Source organism: Sinocyclocheilus grahami, unplaced genomic scaffold (assembly GCF_001515645.1).
Source record: "Sinocyclocheilus grahami isolate Dianchi unplaced genomic scaffold, SAMN03320097.WGS_v1.1 scaffold194.1, whole genome shotgun sequence".
NCBI lineage: Eukaryota > Metazoa > Chordata > Actinopteri > Cypriniformes > Cyprinidae > Sinocyclocheilus > Sinocyclocheilus grahami.
In genome coordinates, this window is record NW_015505373.1 from 1,031,880 (window position 1) to 1,045,737 (window position 13,858).

The window sequence follows — 13,858 nt, forward strand, 5'->3', positions numbered from 1 at the left end:
GTGAACCTAGGAGAAGAGGTAATTCTGACTTTGCTATGACAATCTGGCGCTTCTGAATCTGCTACTGTTTTGTTATTAGTTTAAGTATTTGCTATTGACTGTTCAAATGCGGAGTTTTGCGCATCGTGTGTGTGTGTGTGTGTGCTGTGTGAGCGCGAGAGGGGGGGGGGGTCACATCAAAGTGGAGTCAGCTGTCTTAACCGTGGCTTGTGTACTGCAAACACATACCAGCTTCATCACTGTGTCTGTCACGCGACTCTGTTCCCCTTTCAGGCTGTCTTTACATTTATTTTGAAAGCTGAAGCTGTGATTAAGGTAAGGGCCGTTACATTTCCGACGAGTGCTTGCGGTGTTCGGCCAATCACAATGCACTGGGTCAGCTGGCCAATCAGAGCAGACTGCACTTGTCGGAAGGAGGGACTTTGTAGAAAACGAAGCGTTTGAGAGAGGCGGGGCATAGAGGACCTACAATAATGTACAGTATTTGAAACATAATGTGTTTTTTTAACATTAAAGCATGTCAGCAATAATGATCTTTAAAAAAAGCATCATATGACCCCTTTAAAATAAAAAAGTTAAACAGTGTTCTGTGGACCAGTTTCTCTTAATTATTACATGAGCTGAAGAAAAATGCTTATTAGTACGGTTGAACTGGATCATCGAAGGTCAGAAGCAAAGACATTGGTTAATAGAATGGGATTAAATACATAAAGCATATTTGTGTTGTTTAACATTTAATTATTGCAGGTTTGCGTCATTCTGAGTTGCATTATTTTTATTCATTTTGAGGAATACTGAATCTGTGTTTTTTGTGTGTGAGTGAGATGAATTAATGCATATTCATATTTATGTTGAACTACAGTAACATCAGATTTATCTCAATGTGGGGACAGGAGAGCTGTCAGTCAATAAATTGAAAAAAGAAGAAGAAAGTAACTCAGATATTCTCTTGTAAATTAAAAAGTAATGCGTTACTTTACTAGTTACTTGAAAAAAGTAATCTGATTACGTAACTTGCGTTACTTGTAATATATTACCCCCAACACTGTACATTAATAATACACAATGAAATGTTAAGAATATGACATAAAACATGACATACAATTAATAAGGATAGAAAATATTTGCCTTTATAAAGGTAAAAAATGCACCTGTAAATCAATTTAAGGGGGCAAATATTGTCCTTCAATAGAAAAGGTGTGACTGTGACTAAGTGGAAGAGAGGGGGTACGCAGAAGAATGTTAAATGCCCCAGTGGGTGCGCCGCTGTAAAAAGTTTGAGAACCACTGGGCTAAACGAACCGCACACACTCATCAAACGAACCGGGCTTTGGGGGTCAAACGCGCTCGGGCAAAGTTCAAAACTGCTAGTGTGAGTACACCCAAGTGTGCTTATCATTTGGCAAAGGATGGTTGTGGAGGGATTCCCGTGTGCAGCTAATGATTGAAGTCTCAGAGCAGTCAGTAAATACCACATGAGCTGTGAGTTTAACCTGCTTATTTTACGACTCCTCCGTATCCAGTTTAAGTTGCATTCCTTGTATAAAAGCAATATATCACTCGAGACTGTGCTGTATTGTGAATTTGCACATCATACTTAATACCGTTTAGACATTTACTGCTATATTCACAATAGAACACAGCCTCTTGTACCTTAAATAAATATAATATGACATAGAATCAGAATTAGCTTTATTGCCAGGTATGATTACACATGCAAGGAATTTGTTCATAATATAATATAATGTAATATAATGATTCGTATAATTAAGAGCACATCGTTTAATTTAGGCAGGGCAAGAACTGAAGACAACAATGCAATACATGATGAGTGGTTAATGATTTATTTCTAATGATTTTATCTGAAGGAGAGAAATGTGACTGTGTTCTGAAGTGTGTCTACTAGGGTTGAGTCGCAGTCAAACAAGCCTGGAATGTGACAGGATTGGATCAGTTTGATCACAAGGATCCAAATAAGAATAAGACTGTGGTGGATAAACAAAAATTACTAAATTGCAATTCACAAATTCACATTCAACTCCTTCTGTATATTGTGTAATGTTTCTCAGAAAGCTACACGGACTATTTTGCAATGAGATCTTGCTATTGAACAATAAGTTAAACACAGAGGAAGCTGTAGGAATTTTGTTATTTTGTAGGAGTTTTGTTGTTTGCAATCCAGCAAGGTTTTGATGTTCTACAAAAGCCTCAGTCGGACACATAACAAACACAGCTTTTGTTCTGTGTTGGATCCCATGAGCAAATTATAATAAATCCTTCTGGATTGATTGATTGATAGGACTCCAAAAGCGATCCTGCGCAAATTCCTGGGATTGTTTGACTGCATGAGATCTGTCTGATCAGTGATTCTCAACAACACACGTCCAGGCCCTTCCCTTGTATGTTATTTATTTCTAAATATTCTGCCATTTGTCGATGGTTTTGAGTTGTTTAGTGCTTGTTTCTTTTTTTTTATCGCGCAAAACAGTGAAACATTCCACGAGTGCGTTTCCAGCGGTCTGAAACTACTGTCTGGTTAACGTTAGGCGTTGTTGTGCAACTTTTCCTGTCAAAACAACAGACCTTGAGCGGATAGTACAGCGAAAGCCGCACAATTACAACAGCTCTTGCTGTTTTGTATGTCGGGAAGCTAGAGACATACAGTTAGAAGTGACCACAGACTGAAAAACAGCTTACCGTGTAGTGCTCTTCATGCAGTGCGCACAGCTGAACTGTAGAGGTGTGGAAGGACTGCGCGAAACCCCTCCCACTCCACGGTCCTACTGCGCACTGAAAGCTAGCGCTGTGGACGGAGCCTGTGTTAGCACCTCCCATTCGGTCAGCTGGGGCCTCAGCTTTAGCCCCTCCCACACTAGACTGTCCTAAATGCATCCATGTGTTTTACAACTTCAACAAGACAGACAGCTGGACATACGATCGTTTTACCCATTGTTGTCCAAGACTAATATACTTTCTTAAATACGAAAATTCATTATCGAAATGCCATAAGCTAAATGTATGATTGATTAAAGTTATAATTAAATGTATTGAATTAGAATTGGTTAGAATTACATTTATTTATTTATTGTAGTCTACTTGTGGGAAGCTACAGTGTCAGTGAAACTGTCAAATTCGTTAACTTTTATATTTATGAAATGACACAGTGACTGTTAAAAGCTATGAAATTGAATGTGAATTTACTGTAGAACTGTGAAAATCTTTGTTTGTTTCTTTTACATTTATTAATTTAGCAGACGCTTTTATCCAAATGGACTTACAATTGGGGAATACATCAAGCAATTAATCTTAAAGAGGCAAATAGACACAGGAAGGGCTCATAATACCAAGTTTCAAGCATTGTTCAAATAAGTACAAGCTAGACAGGAAAAGAAAAGAGAGAGAGAATATATATATATATATATATATATATATATAACAAGACAAAACCTTGTATCCTGAATCTAGATAAAAAAACTAACAGGGAATCCTTTCAGTTTGATTTATTTGTTTGGTTGGTTGATTGTTGGTTTTCTGCAAACATCTAAAATAAAACAATAACAATCAGTAGTACTTAAGTACTGCTAACATATCAACATATCAAATAATGCAAAAAAAGAGAGAGATGTAACATATCTACACTTAATAATAGTAGATAATACTATAATAATAGGTAATAATAGACCATATCACAGTACTGACTGAGACTGCTCCCATTAGAGTTACAAATAACCTGCTCTAATCATCTGATCGTGGTTGTATCTCTCTATTAGTGCTACTGGATCTTAGTGCTGTGTTCGACACTATTGACCACAACATTCTTTTGAATAGACTAGAAAACTTTGTTGGCATTAATGGAAGTGCATTAGCATGGTTCAAATCGTACTTATCTGACCGCCATCAATTCGTAGCAGTGAATGAAGAGGTATCATATTGATCATAAGTGCAGTATGGAGTACCTCAAGGCTCAGTACTAGGTCCGTTACTTTTGATGCTTTACATGTTACCCTTGGGAGATATCATCAGGAAACACTGTGTTAGCTTTCACTGTTATGCTGATGATACTCAGCTCTATATTTCTTTGCGGCCCGTTGAAACATACCATACCATTCTGCACGCGTAATAAACAAACTCCAGCTGGTCCAAAATTCTGCAGCTAGAGTTCTTGCTAGAACCAGGAAGTATGACCATATTAGCCCGGTTCTGTCAACACTGCACTGGCTCCCTATTGAACATCGTATAGATTTTTAAATCTTGCTTATTACTTATAAAGCCCTGAATGGTTTAGCACCTCAGTATTTGAACGAGCTCTTATTGCATTATATTCCTCCACGTCTGCTGCATTCTCAAAACTCTGGCAATTTGATAATACCTAGAATATCAAAATCAATTGCGGGCGGCAGATCCTTTTTCTATTTAGAGCCCAAACTCTGGAATAACCTACCTAACATTGTTCGGGAGGCAGACACACTTAAATCTAGATTAAAGACCCATCGCTTTAACCTGGCTTACACATAACACACTAACACATTTCTAATATTCAAATCTGTTAAAGATTTGGGTGGTTCCTCTACAATCAAAAGTTATATTAGATAGCAACTTGTCTTTTGAAAATCATATTTCACATGTTACAAAAACAGCATTCTTCCATCTTAGAAACATTGCCAAGTTACGAAACATGTTACCCGTTTCTGATGCAGAAAAGCTAGTTCATGCATTCATGACCTCTAGACTGGACTATTGTAATGCACTTTTTGGTGGTTGTCCTGCATCTTCAATAAACAAGCTACAGGTAGTCCAAAATTCAGCGGCTAGAGTCCTTACCAGGTCAAGAAAATATGATAATATTACCCCAATTTTACAGTCTCTGCACTGGCTACCTATTAAGTTCCGTATCAGTTACAAAATATTATTACTTACCTATAAGGCTTAGCTCCTGGGTTAGCGCCTGCATACCTAACTAGACTTCTACCACGCTACAATCCATCACGCTCCCTAAGGTCGCAGAACTCTGGACTTTTGGTAGTACCTAGGATAGCAAAGTCCACTAAAGAAGGTAGAGCTTTTTCGCATTTGGCCTCCAAACTCTGTAATAGCCTTCCTGATAACGTTCGGGGTTCATACACACTCTGTCTGTTTAAATCTAGATTAAAGACACATCTCTTTGGCCAAGCATTCAATAATGCATCTCATAATCTTGTACTGCAGTTATATCGGATCAAATGCACATTATTATTCTTTAGCTTGGGTTAAACAAATCAATTTTGCTTCAGTCTGGATCCAGAACACCTGAGAAGAGATGATGCCAACCCCTCAGAGGACCTCAGATGATGCCAACCCTGAAACAACATACAGAACTACCAAATTTTGCTATAAGTTTGATTGCATTCATATAATAATTGCTGTTAATAGTGTTCATCGTCTGTTTGATTACGTCTTTAATTGATTACATCTTTAATTGATTTTTCCGTACATTTCTGCCATACGTACATTAACTGACAGTCACCACTGATAAGCTACCACTAAATATTGTAGAAACTTAATTTGCTGTAAAGTTGCTTTGCAACTATTTGTATCGTGAAAAGCGCTATACAAATAAACTTGAATTGAATTAAAGGATTTTTAGGCTGCATTAATTGGGACAACCGGAACCGGGAACACTTCACATAACACCCGATGTACTTGCTACATCATTAGAAGAATGGCATCCACGCTAATATTAGTCTGTTTCTTTCTTATTCCGAGGTCACCGTAGCCACCAGATCCAGCCTGTATCCAGATCAGATGGTCACTGCAGTCACCCGGATTCAGTCCGTATCCAGCCCAGATGGTTGATCAGGACCTAGAGATGACCTCGACAGCCCTGAATGTCAGTGGAGATCAGGACAACTAGATGAGCCCCAGAGGCCGATCCTCAGTGAAGACCTTGTCTCCTAGACGGCCACCGGGACAAGACCACAGGAACCAGTTGAGTCCTCTGCACAATGTGACTTTGCTGCAGCCTGGAATTGAACTGCTGGTTTCGTCTGGTCAGAGGAGAACTTGCCCCCCGACTGAGCCAGGTTTCTCCCAAGGTTTGAACAAAATATTTTGAACAAAAAGCTGAAAAAAGACTATGAATTGGATTCAGAATGATAATCAAAATGTAGATAAAGTCGATCAACACCCCAAAGCTTAACAGTCATTATTACCTCTTCATTGGGCGCCATTTTATTCCATCATCTTACATAGTTTTGATACTGTTTGATGTCTGATGATCGTGTTAGAATACATGTGGAAGCATCTGTTGTTTCGGTTTCTTCTTCACTTGTGTTTTTTGGAAATTCTGTACAGAAGATGTGTACTAGCGCCCCCTACAGTATAACAATGAAAACACGAATTCTAGGAACACAAGTATAGCTCAAATATATTTAGACTTTTTCTAAGTATAAGTCAAGTATACTTAAATGTCATTTTAAATATATTTCTGAGAAGTACATAAAGCCCATTTCTGAGAAGTACATAAAAAGTAGACTAAAAGTACACTTTCCTATTTTTAGTTTAAAAGAAGTATACTAATAGCACACTTGAATAAACTTCTTTTTCGTAAGGGTAAGGTAATACAAAGTGATCAAGGAACAAATTTTGTGTCTAAACTCTTTAAACAGGTACTACAGTCACTCGTAATTACTCACCGCATTTCAAGTGCATACCATCCTGAGAGTCAGGGTGCGCTTGAACGTTTTTGCCAGACGCTCAAGTCTATGCTTAGAAAGTATTGCCTAAACACAGCTAGGGACTGGGATGATGGAGTCCCCTTGGTTTTATTTGCCGTGAGAGAGACTGTACAAGAACCTCTTGGTTTTAGTCCGGCCGAGCTTGTATTCGGACAGGTGAGAGGACTGCTAAAAGTTCTAAAACAACAAATGCTGACTATTGTGTCAAGTCCGAAAACTAATATATTGGATTATTTTAGTCAATTTCGTGATCATTTAAACTCTGCGTGCACACTAGCTAAAGAGTCTCTAGCCAGTGCGCAGAAAGGCATGAAGCACAAGTACGATCGGAAGGCTGTTGCATGCTCTTTTATGCCTGGTGATGAAGTGCTTGTACAGGTTCAGGTTCTGTGTCAGATTCATTCCTCTCAATTCGATTCTTTGGTCCTTATAACATAAAAAATTAATTCTGAGTTTAGTTTTTAACAGGAGATGTCACTGCGTGCTTTAGAAACAGCCATAATCTGCTTGCTTCCAGTTCCTTAAATGTACCACTTGAACATAAAATAATAATTCATACGGTTCTAAAAGGTTGAAGCGAATTACAAGAGTGTTCACAGTGGGCTGTGTTTACATTAATCTCACATCATAAAAGCATAAAAGCAAAGGTGCAAGTACATTTAACCACTTACATTACTCAGCTGAATGCAGAAGCAGTCTTCTTCATGAGCTTTGAGTCTGCAGTTAAAAAACTAGCCTAGGGTACCATCTGCTGTTAAAAACTAAGCTCAGAATCGATTCCAGAGAGAATTGCAATGCATTTGGAAAATCACAGAATCGATCCACAAATTGATTTATTGTCACACCCCTAGTAAACATAAAACCATTTCTGCATTTGTGATCAGATAAACGACAAACAACAAGCGCTACTCTACACTGCTCAAAACTCACGTTTGAATAGTCAGTAGCAAACTCTTTAAATATGAAAACGTACTTACAGGCTGTGAGTCAGAAGTGCCAGACTGTCCTTGCAAAGTTGGAATTGCCCCACTTAGAAACAGCCTTTGTGCACAGCCGGCATTGTAGGCTACTCTCCCAGGTTCAGGAAACAGTCCTCTGTAAAATGAGCAGCACACACTTGAATATTTGGGTTGAACTGTTCTGGAACAGTGTTGTAAATACAACTTAACCACTGATTTCTAGCTGTGTTCTCTTTTGGAAGACCAAACAAAGTAGTTTCGTTTTCGCAACGAAACACACAGCGTCTTCACAACATGGCGGCGGCAACAACAATACTACAACGAGAATCAAAGTTATGCCTTCTTTCTTTGCGTGAACATTTGGGCGGTGTTATGCGAATCTTCCCACACAGTGACGTAGACATGTGGGGGCGTGTTAGAACGAGCCGTTTTAGGGGGGCGTGGTTGACTCTTAACTTTTATAAAGAATATCTCTTTGGATTTGAGACTTTAGTCTTTGCAACTTTACAGATCTACTTTCCTATTTTTAGTTTAAAAGAAGTATACTAATAGCACACTTGAATAAACTTCTTTTTCGTAAGGGTAAGGTAATACAAAGTGATCAAGGAACAAATTTTGTGTCTAAACTCTTTAAACAGGTACTACAGTCACTCGTAATTACTCACCGCATTTCAAGTGCATACCATCCTGAGAGTCAGGGTGCGCTTGAACGTTTTTGCCAGACGCTCAAGTCTATGCTTAGAAAGTATTGCCTAAACACAGCTAGGGACTGGGATGATGGAGTCCCCTTGGTTTTATTTGCCGTGAGAGAGACTGTACAAGAACCTCTTGGTTTTAGTCCGGCCGAGCTTGTATTCGGACAGGTGAGAGGACTGCTAAAAGTTCTAAAACAACAAATGCTGACTATTGTGTCAAGTCCGAAAACTAATATATTGGATTATTTTAGTCAATTTCGTGATCATTTAAACTCTGCGTGCACACTAGCTAAAGAGTCTCTAGCCAGTGCGCAGAAAGGCATGAAGCACAAGTACGATCGGAAGGCTGTTGCATGCTCTTTTATGCCTGGTGATGAAGTGCTTGTACAGGTTCAGGTTCTGTGTCAGATTCATTCCTCTCAATTCGATTCTTTGGTCCTTATAACATAAAAAATTAATTCTGAGTTTAGTTTTTAACAGGAGATGTCACTGCGTGCTTTAGAAACAGCCATAATCTGCTTGCTTCCAGTTCCTTAAATGTACCACTTGAACATAAAATAATAATTCATACGGTTCTAAAAGGTTGAAGCGAATTACAAGAGTGTTCACAGTGGGCTGTGTTTACATTAATCTCACATCATAAAAGCATAAAAGCAAAGGTGCAAGTACATTTAACCACTTACATTACTCAGCTGAATGCAGAAGCAGTCTTCTTCATGAGCTTTGAGTCTGCAGTTAAAAAACTAGCCTAGGGTGCCATCTGCTGTTAAAAACTAAGCTCAGAATCGATTCCAGAGAGAATTGCAATGCATTTGGAAAATCACAGAATCGATCCACAAATTGATTTATTGTCACACCCCTAGTAAACATAAAACCATTTCTGCATTTGTGATCAGATAAACGACAAACAACAAGCGCTACTCTACACTGCTCAAAACTCACGTTTGAATAGTCAGTAGCAAACTCTTTAAATATGAAAACGTACTTACAGGCTGTGAGTCAGAAGTGCCAGACTGTCCTTGCAAAGTTGGAATTGCCCCACTTAGAAACAGCCTTTGTGCACAGCCGGCATTGTAGGCTACTCTCCCAGGTTCAGGAAACAGTCCTCTGTAAAATGAGCAGCACACACTTGAATATTTGGGTTGAACTGTTCTGGAACAGTGTTGTAAATACAACTTAACCACTGATTTCTAGCTGTGTTCTCTTTTGGAAGACCAAACAAAGTAGTTTCGTTTTCGCAACGAAACACACAGCGTCTTCACAACATGGCGGCGGCAACAACAATACTACAACGAGAATCAAAGTTATGCCTTCTTTCTTTGCGTGAACATTTGGGCGGTGTTATGCGAATCTTCCCACACAGTGACGTAGACATGTGGGGGCGTGTTAGAACGAGCCGTTTTAGGGGGGCGTGGTTGACTCTTAACTTTTATAAAGAATATCTCTTTGGATTTGAGACTTTAGTCTTTGCAACTTTACAGATCTTATCTATTCACAAACAGCTTGTAACACTCCAAAGACAAAGGCAAACTTGAAATCCCATCATATGGGATTATTCAACTAAATAATGACTAGCCATTGGCCAATGAATTGTAAGATTTTTGGCTGAGAATCAACCTGTTGTTAAAGCGAATGCTGCTCATGTAGCTGTTCTGATTGCAATTAGCGAGGAACATTGTGACAAAAGAAGAATGACATGAGACCACCATTGATAGAGCATCCCTGATCACTGAGAAAAACCTGGGCTTTCTACTGCAGCTTCTGTTACCAAGTTACCATGTGTTTTAATTTCTACACCTCCACTGTTACCATTGCTTTTATCATAGTTGTTATCATTTTTTCCCTATATGTTATTCATTTACCATTTCAACTTTAGTTAATTTTAAGAAAAAAAATATTTCTTTCTTGTCCCATCTCCTCACTGCAGCTTCTGCTCTCTGTAAAGAGCACTAGTGTGTGCAGGAGTGGAGAAAGACTGCATTCTGTTATTTTGGCCATGGTTTGGGGATTTGAAGGTGGAGACATTGATAAATACACTCCACTCATCATCATGTCATCCATTTGAGTCCTGATCTTAGAGAAGAGCAGAGCATTGAACTGAAAACCAGATCAGTGAGGTAGAGTTTGTTATGAATCTGATGGAGAACGCTTGAGGAAATCTGTATTTCATACAGTTCATCCACTTGGATCAAGAGGAAATCAGATGTGATTCTGTTGTTCTGAATTAATTTCATCAGCTTTGTCTCGGATCATCTCTCCAGAGCTTCAAGAAAGAAAGCTTCATCCTTCACTATCAGGTCTGAGCACCGCAGCCGAGCGTCCATCATGTGAAAGAGATGCTGCTCCACACTGGAGATCTTATGAGAAACTCAGCATTCAGGAGAGAAACTGAAGGACGTTCTCCTGTAGAACAAGCTCACCTGTGCAGACGCCGAACTCCTACATCCATACCTGCGTCTTAAATGTGCTGTCTTCAGGAATGAGTGATGTGAAGACCCTGCCGACATCCTCCATAAGCTTCTTCAGTCCAAAGATAAACGGCAGCTGATGGAGACATTGCGCAGATGTGATGGAGACCTCAATCTGATGCGTGTAGAAACACCGGAGCAGAAACAGTTCATATACTTTGTCTAACGTTCATATTGAGTCAGCAGAATTCTGAAAAATAACCCATCTGATGACACACCACTAGCGCTTTGGCCAGATCCCATCCGTCATCACAGACTGAACCCCACTGTCCATCATGGTAGATCTCCACAGATCTCCCACAAGTCTCACGCTGCCTTCCTGTGTTGGGTGCTTTGGTCTGTCATCTTCAGCCGGTGACAGAAGTTTCAAAGACTGAGAGATTTTACTGAAAAACTGCTCAGAAAACGTTTAAAGTAGTCAATAAAATATGTGACCTGTGCTGGCAAAATGAGTCACAAAGCAAATTTTCAAAAATGAGTTATTTTCATTTTCACATTCTCCATTAAAAGACTTTCAAAATTATGTATGATTCAATTGGAATCTGACAAAAAAATTACGATAGTCGATAGAGTCAGCAAAGTCAAACCTGTACACCATGGGTGTTGCTAGGCCATTTTTAGGGGGGCCTTAGACTTTAAAACTAAAATATTCATAATTTTGCGACGTGTTTGTCTTTATCACTAATTGCAAAATGATAGACAATGGTTCACATTTCCCGTGATAATAACATTATATTATCAAAAGATAACAATTCGCCACCTACCGAATTGGATGATATAGCAGAGGCTGCAGTTTCAGGACTGCATTTCTTGAATTACCCGGCTGGTGCACTAATTCTCGCGAGATTCCGACGTACGTATACTTAATTGGCGTTCAAATATGCCAACTTACCTACTATTAGAGGTGGGCAGAGCAAGGCTTCGTGAAACACTGAAACAGTCGAAGCAAGTGTGCCAAGGCTTAACTCCTTTCTGATATTGCTCCACTATTTTTCGCTGCAGCATTGGGGGAATTGGTGATCCTCTGCCCATCTTGACTTCTGAGAGACACTGCCACTCTGAGAGGCTCTTTTTATACTCAATCATGTTGCCAATTGACCTAATAAGTTGCAAATTGGTCCTCCAGCTGTTCCTTATATGTACATTTAACTTTTCCGGCCTCTTATTGCTACCTGTCCCAACTTTTTTGGAATGTGTAGCTCTCATGAAATCCAAAATGAGCCAATATTTGGCATGACATTTCAAAATGTCTCACTTTCAACACTTGATATGTTATCTATATTCTATTGTGAATAAAATATACGTTTATGAGATTTGTAAATTATTCCATTCCTTTTTTACTCACAATTTGTACAGTGTCCCAACTTTTTTGGAATTGGGTTTGTATTCGAAACCTGTATCTACGGTGACACCTAGATATGGGTTTCAAGTATTGCTCTGAAACAGTATTGACAATGAATCAGTTAAGCGAATTGACGAATTAAAATGTATATGTTGTGTTTGTCAATCCATCAAGTGAGTTGGGGGAGTGGTTAGTGCGCTCAACTGGCATGTCAGAGCCTGTCACTTTAGGTTCAAATCTTGGGTGAAGCATGCATGTAATTATAATAAGCATTTTAAAGTTGTGTTTTTATTGTTCTGTTGTAACGTCATCTCTCTGACAACTGAATGAACTCTTTGTGAATAAATATGTTATTTTGGTCATTAAAAATTAACATTAATAAAAGATATCAAGCCACAACATCTGACATTTTTTTGATACAAAATTGTATTTAAAAATATTAATTGTTCTGCTGCGTTAACTCCACTTTTATACTTTATGAGAGTTAGGTTGAGACAGATGTGCGATTGTGTGGTTTCCTGACCCTGTCAATCAAACGCAGATTTGGCAGGTATGCCCGTCTCGAAACACTTGTGAAACGTAGTCACGTGACATGGGTGCTTCGAATCACACTTCGGAAGTAGGGCTGAAACGATTCCTCAAATACCTCCAGTAACTCCAATACAAAAAAAATCATCTGCCTCGAGGCTGCGTTTAGTCTATTTACTGTAGCTACACACGGAACACCGTGTTTCCCCGGACCATTATTACTGACGCACAACCCGATGAACGCTGGACCGCAGACTGTAAAAAAAGTACTGGACCTATATAAAGAGCAGGTCATATGGTATTTTAAAGTGTTCTAATATTGTGTCGGAGTCCCCTACAACAGGTTTAAATGCATCTAAGGACAGAAAACATTGTAATTTTCTCAGAATATGCATTTAATATTAGAGTCATTTGCCAATGATTTCGAAATGATTCGTTCCAAGCAAGTTCGGTGCAAACCCCTACCTTCCATAAGCCTACTCTGCTCTGATTGGTCAGCTGGCCAAGCCTGTTGTGAATGTGATTGGCACGGAGAGGAGTCCTTGAGCAAGTTAGCGAGTGCTACCATTGACAAAGCACCTTCACATAAAACAATAATATATTGTTCCAATCCGTTCTTATAATGATATAAAATACAAAAACACTTATGCTAGCGAATCTTCAAACTGTGTTTTCATTAAAGAAGATGTGCTGTAAAGATCTAGAAGTGCTCTTCATTAATTGCAAGCCGTTCTATTCGCCGCGGGAGTTTTGCTCGTTCATTCTCGTGAGTATTTACATTCCTCCGCAAGCACACGTGAGCTCCGCTTTACAGAAACTCGCTGATCTGATCACAGACACAGAACAACAACACCCGGACTCTGTTTTAATCATTCTCGGGGACTTTAATAAAGCCAATCTCTCCCGTGAACTGCCAAAATACAGACAGCACATCACATGTCCCACCAGAGACAGCAATATATTGGATCACTGTTACACCACAATAAAGAATGCATATCACTCTGTCCCACGAGCAGCCTTGGGGCTCTCTGATCACTGCTCGGTTCATCTTATACCGACCTACAGGCAGAAACTGAAATCAGCTAAACCTGTATTAAGGACTGTAAAAAGATGGACTAATGAAGCAGAGCAGGATTTACAAGCTTGTTTTGAC

At 39.1% G+C, this 13,858-nt stretch overlaps 1 protein-coding gene and 1 pseudogene across 1 annotated transcript in view; both read right to left on the reverse strand.

Moving 5' to 3' along the window:
- LOC107594972 (choline dehydrogenase, mitochondrial) overlaps positions 1-2,775 on the reverse strand; it is a 36,572-nt gene extending 33,797 nt beyond the window's left edge. The window contains exon 1 of the mRNA XM_016285220.1: positions 2,698-2,775. The gene's annotated coding sequence lies outside the window, so the exon portion shown is untranslated. The remainder of the gene's footprint in view (positions 1-2,697) is intronic.
- A 7,163-nt stretch (positions 2,776-9,938) lies between these two features.
- Positions 9,939-11,433, reverse strand: LOC107594983 (galectin-3-binding protein A pseudogene; annotated as a pseudogene).
- Positions 11,434-13,858: the final 2,425 nt, after the last annotated feature.